Genomic DNA, 6,311 nt, shown 5'->3' with positions numbered 1-6,311 from the left:
TGCGTCACGCGCCTCCATGACAACGAGTCAGTCACTCAAAATTCGCCGTAACAGTCAGTGAAAGCTCTATCGTCCGTCTTATCTGGTTACCAATGCATTGGGTTTATGCTCTTTTTGTGTGCACACAATTAAATGGCCAAAAGTGTAGCGCTACACATACCTCTTGCGTTGGGCGCCTTGCGATGTTCCGGTGATCCGCTGCACGACAGCCGGCTTCAGCCTCGTTGCTCTTGCGCGTCCTTTCACAAACAGCTGACTGCCTCCACCAGCGTAGTTTTAATCCCCCGGCCAACAAAGCGGCGCATCCTTTTATGCCATCTCGTTGCGTCCCACACGATTCCAGCAAAGTTCCTTGTGAGCGAGGTTTTTGACTAAATGTAACCGCTCAGTCTAATACTAGCAGCTACTGGAGTGGTTTAGCCCCGTAATGCCCTGGCTGACGCGCTGTTTGTTTTGCTTTCTGTTACCACTGGCTTCGGTCTTAAGAATGTCCAGGCGTTTGTCTTGCTGATTATTGCGTTTATTTGTTTCTACCGTGCAGAGGTAAATATCCAGTTTCACAGGCAAATCATATGAGTGTACAATTATATTGTCAACAATCAGTTTCAGCCTATATGCGCCACAGCGGTCAAAAACCGTTTGCCCTTCCGGGCCAAACCCTCCTTCCTGTTGGCAGTTTGGATGCTTCTTTTATACATTTGACCTCAGGTAACATTAGAGCGACACCCACTGTACAAACAAGAAACAACACCCAATATAAATACACAAACACCACATTTGGCTCTTACACTCGTATAGCACCCATGTGTTTGGAGATATAAATTAATATGAAATATCCCAATATATTGTTAGAGCAAATTAAAACCGACTGAAACATCTGACCAATCAGAGCAGAGAAGACCAATCACGACAGACTGAGCCATCTGACCAATCAGAGCAGAGTAGACCAATCACAACAGACTGAGCGATCTGACCAATCAGAGCAGAGAAGACCAATCACAACAGACTGGGCCATCTGACCAATCAGAGCAAAGTAGACCAATCACAACAGACTGGGCCATCTGACCAATCAGAGCAGAGTAGAGCAATCACAACAGACTGGCCCATCTGACCAATCAGAGCAGAGTAGACCAATCACAACAGACTGGGCCGTCTGACCAATCAGAGCAGAGCAGACCAATCACAACAGACTGGGCATCTGACCAATCAGAGCAGAGAAGACCAATCACAACCAACTGGGTCATCTGACCAATCAGAGCAGGCTCTCAGAAAAGGAGGAGTTTAGAGAGACTGAATGTTTTATCAAACTGTTTCAGACACTGTAAAAACGGGGTGATTTACACTGTATATTATGAGAAAATGGAAGTGTTTTTTTACCTTAAATGTATAAACCTGTTGTAGGAGATTTCAAAACAACTCTACAATAATACTGGGAAATTAGTATGAATGCAAGCATGTCACTGCACATTAAATTATTTTAGCATAATAATGATTATTCTCATTATTTCCGGCCGAATTATCTGATTGACTTGGAAATACAGGAAATAGTCATCATGTTATGGCAGTGAAAGGCATTATGAATTCTGCTTCATGATGTTTTTAGTAATTGCAAGTTGTTGGTAAAATATATATATATTGAATATAAAAATATATTTTTTGTTTTTCAAACAGTTTCCACTCTCATCTGCAAGTCAAATGAGCAGGATTTAATTGCATTTAAATCCCGACAAAGGTTCTTATTGGCTCTTTTTCTCTGGCAAGGCAGTTTCTCACAGTGTGTAAAGAAGTGTCATGCAGCGTGTGTGTGTGTGTGTGTGTGTGTGTGTGTGTGTGTGTGTGTGTGTGTGTGTGCTTATGTCCCTTTTGGGTACATTCACCAGGATACACACCAGTAAACTGAGGACCACCTAAAAAATTTAGGACATTTTGTATGTCCTCATTTGTTTGACTATATAATGGCATTCAGCATACTCTAAAATGGTGTCCAGACTTAAAATCTCACTTGTCCCAAAAAATCACTTTTAAGTGATTTGTGTATGTGAAGTGTGTATGCCCCCCCCACTAAAGTGTGTATAACACAGCGCCCTCTAGGAGTACTGCACTTCCGGAAAAGATACACACTTCGGGGATTCTGACCAATCAGAGCACTACAAAAGCGGGACTTGATGATCTGACCAATCAGAGGCCAACACGTCATCAACAAACATGGCGGAGGCAAAAACGATCATGATTATGATCTGAATTGACAGATAATCCACATTAAATTATAGAAAAATTCCCAATAATTAGTATTTAAATAAAAATAGACTCAATTGCCCTGAGCAGCAGGACCTCTCATGACTTATATGAGCATGTTTTTTTTTACTTTTAATCCTCGCGTTTTGCTCTCGCATCAGTCTCTGCTCTGTGTGTATGTGTGTGTGAAGATCGCGCTTCCCCGCGTCACCGTGACTACAGCACGAACAGTAACATAGGAGTTTATTAATCATGTAGGAACGAGTTTGAAGCGGGGAAGGGACATACAGATTAAGTCATGTGAATTTAAAAAGTACATATTTCCTTCCAAAAGCGGGACAACTGCTTAAATCTGTCAATATGGGTGTGATGATTTATTCATCTGAGTTTGTTTAATAAAAATACACAAGCCACAAAATGAAAACGTGCTAAATCGCTTGCTTTTATGAGTGAGTTTATTTGTTTTAAGTGTTTTCTCCTACTTTGCGTTCTGCCGTTCTCTTTCATCCGCGATGTCCCTGAGCGGCCGCCGCCCCTCCCCCACCCACCGCACGAGCAGGAGAACACAGTCACACACACAGAGCAACACATTCTCTTTAGCCTATATTATATAGAGGAAACCAGGAACAGCAAACATTCTCTTTATATATATTTTATATATAGGAGAGCAGTTACATCAAACATCATCTTTATATTATAGTATATTATATAGAGGAGAACACAGCAAACATTCTAATTATATCATATTATTTTACAGTTTTTCTCAGTCACTTTGGTGCATTTCTCAGATCACAACAAAAATTATTGTTCAACCTCCACATTATCTAGTCACTTGTGCACATCATAAAAATCAATCATTCATTTGAACAAATTGCAAATGCTTTGTTACATTCATGCAATTGATGTAGGCTACAAGTGTCTGCTGTTTCTTACATTATTAATTTCTTATGTCATGTTGATCAAAATGTATTATACTGGTTCTCTGTTGAATAGTCTTACCCCTCAAAACATACAGGCATTAGTTCCATAAGTCATTAATGCAGAATGGATGTAATAGTTGTCATAAACTGTCAATACATTTTCTATGCAATTCTATTAGATTTTTTTTGTCCTGAATTTACATTTACATTTTGTTGAATTGCAGAGGTGAATTCTGAATTTCACTAATGAAGGGGAATGTAAAGCATTAGATCAATCAATGATCATCCAGTTCTCTATAATAGCTCAGAGTGCATCTCATTTGGGAAGCATAATAGACAGAGCACAACACGTTACACACTCTGAGAATGGAAGAACAACCGAAGAACAGCCGAGAAGAAGAAGAAGAAGAAGAAGAAGAAGAAGAAGAAGAAGAAGAGGAAGAGGAGTAAGTATGTGTGGTGGAAGGGTACAGAGGTAAAACAGAGGAAGAGGTAGAACAGGCCAAGATTGTGTGTTTCTGAAGAAATAAGGGCCACTATTGTAGATAATGTTCTCAGTCATAACCTTATGGCAGAGGCGGTCGAATGGTGCAGCCGAATGTTTGGAAAACAACCATGTATGTCCTCAATCATTCAAGCGTTTGTAGACAAAACAGGTGTGTAATCAGACAGTGTTCACATACTGTACTGTATACCATAAACTGTAGACTTACTGTAATGCTATATTACAGCAGTCTACTTGCAATTTACATTATACAGTAAATATACTTGATAGAGACATAATGTAAAACACACACACGTACATACAGTATATGTGTGACATAGTCTTTTTCTTTATATCGCAATGACATTGTACAGTCATTTTTTGACAGACCAACAGTGTATCTGTGAATCCTGTCCAATCTCATCTAGAGTAATGCGTACATGTGTGTCATACAGATATTAAGTGCAGTCTTATGCATTTTCAATCATTGTCATCAAAATCATAGTTTATTTCTGAAAATATTGATAGAGTACAGTTATATTGACAACCTGACTAAGCATTTTGACATTCTTGTTTGCAAACAATGACACAATTTAATTAATTGATTTAGTACTAGTATTTTGAGCAAGTTACAGGCTTTTGATGGTAATCTATTGTGTTTTGTTGTTTGTACAAATTGTTTTGAGAAATGCACTTACTGGTTTGCAAATCTTAAGGTTCAAGAAATGTACTAAAGCGACTGATAAGAACTATACTAGAGGAGTGGAGTTACAGCAAACATTCTCTCTCTCTCTCTCTCTCTCTCTCTCTCTCTCTCTCTATATATATATATATATATATATATATACAGGGGCGTAGTTTGTGGGGGAGATAACCCCTACAACCCCCCCCCCCACAATATTTATACCATGAAAACCCCCCCCCCGCCAATGTTCAAACCAAATCTACGCCCTTGTATATATATATATATATATAGAGAGAGAGAGAGAGAGAGAGAGAGAGAGAGAGAGAGAGGGAGGGAGGGGGAGAGACAGAGCAGTATAGTCATACAAAAGAAAAGAAAATGTTTAAAATGATCATGAATCAAGTTGACACATTTACATGTTTGTTTACAGGTTTATTTTGCTCTTACTTGATTTTAAAAGCCATTGGATATCCAACCCTAACCCTAACCCTAACCCTACCCTAGCCCTAGCTCTGCCTCTGACTGCCAGTCTGACTGAGATCTGCTCATGTTGAGATCAGCCGCCCTTCCCCCACAGCACTGACTCTGATCGCGCGCGCGCCCTTCCCCCACAGCGCTGATCGCGCGGGCGCCCTTCCCCCACAGCGCTGATCGCGCGCGCGCCCTTCCCCCACAGCACTGACTCTGATCGCGCGCGCGCCCTTCCCCACTGGGACTGACTGCAGTGACAGAGAGATGAACTAACAGACTGACAGGTATATAACGTGTAGCTTAATCAGAAGTGCTGCTCAAAAGACGACAATCTGTTGTGGCTATGCGTTTTTAAAGCACTTTTACAAGGTCTAGCAGCTTTTTCGCCCTTTAATGTAAAATACCATTAATTTATTAAAGAAATAAAAAGAAGATAATGCTGTTAAAGTACACATTAAAGTTTAATTTAGATCCTTGACATAATCCACACCCTTCCCCCATCTTAACTCAAATAAATTCTGAAGTAGTTGTGGGACACGACCTATTTTTTTACAGTCTATGGACACGACACGTGATGAAACGACAAAAACACGTGAAATCAAAATACGTAACTACGTCATTTACGCAAGTGTCGACCGTGCGTGGATGCGTTTTCCCGGGAAATGCACACGTGACAAGACGCGAAACAGACCATAGAACAGACGACAACCCTCCACCACGCAGGAAAGGTGAGATCAAGACTTGTCCTGAAAATGCATGATAAGATAACTAAATACATTGAGAAATATGAAAGTTAATAAGATGTATGTTTATTTTATTGGTTTAATTATTTTTTTTGCTTAGAGTTTTATTTACTTATCGCTTATATTTGAGCTTGCTTCTCATTTGATGATTTGTTGCTATAAGGAAAAAAGTTTGTTGTCTACTTGTAGGCATTGACCAGTAAATATAATTTTGCTATTATTTTTTATATAATACTTCTTTAGATTCTACAAATTAACCAAAACAACCGAGTCAGTGATAGTCTACTATGTCATTGTTTTTTCAAGTGTTGTCAAATAGCAAATTTTTTACATCATTATTATTTGATATATTATTTATTTTATGTAATACATTATTCAATTATAAAAAAAATTCAGTGGAATGTTTTTTTATTTTTTATTTATTAATTATTTTTATATTGATTGTTTTGCCCAATGACGGTACATAGACATTTTATAGTATTTTTATTGTGTTTCAAGCTCCAAAGCAGACAAAAAGCACATTAAAAATAGTCCCTATGAATCTAGCTGGTTATTGAAAATCTCCCATATGCTGTAGCTCTTAAATCAAATATGAATATACAGTAGATTTATGTCAATTGTGGTCACAGGACACACAAGAACCAATGGTTTTTGGCATCATTGACATTGCCCTTTTTTATCTAAATGCCTGTTGTAGACTGGTCACATGTGATGTCATTGAATAGAGCTCTGTGATATAATATAAAGATATACTTTAGTGTTGAACAGAAAAA

Source organism: Phoxinus phoxinus (assembly GCF_949152265.1).
Source record: "Phoxinus phoxinus genome assembly, chromosome: 23".
NCBI classification, from domain to species: domain Eukaryota; kingdom Metazoa; phylum Chordata; class Actinopteri; order Cypriniformes; family Leuciscidae; genus Phoxinus; species Phoxinus phoxinus.
Note: the sequence above shows the minus strand (reverse complement) of the source record.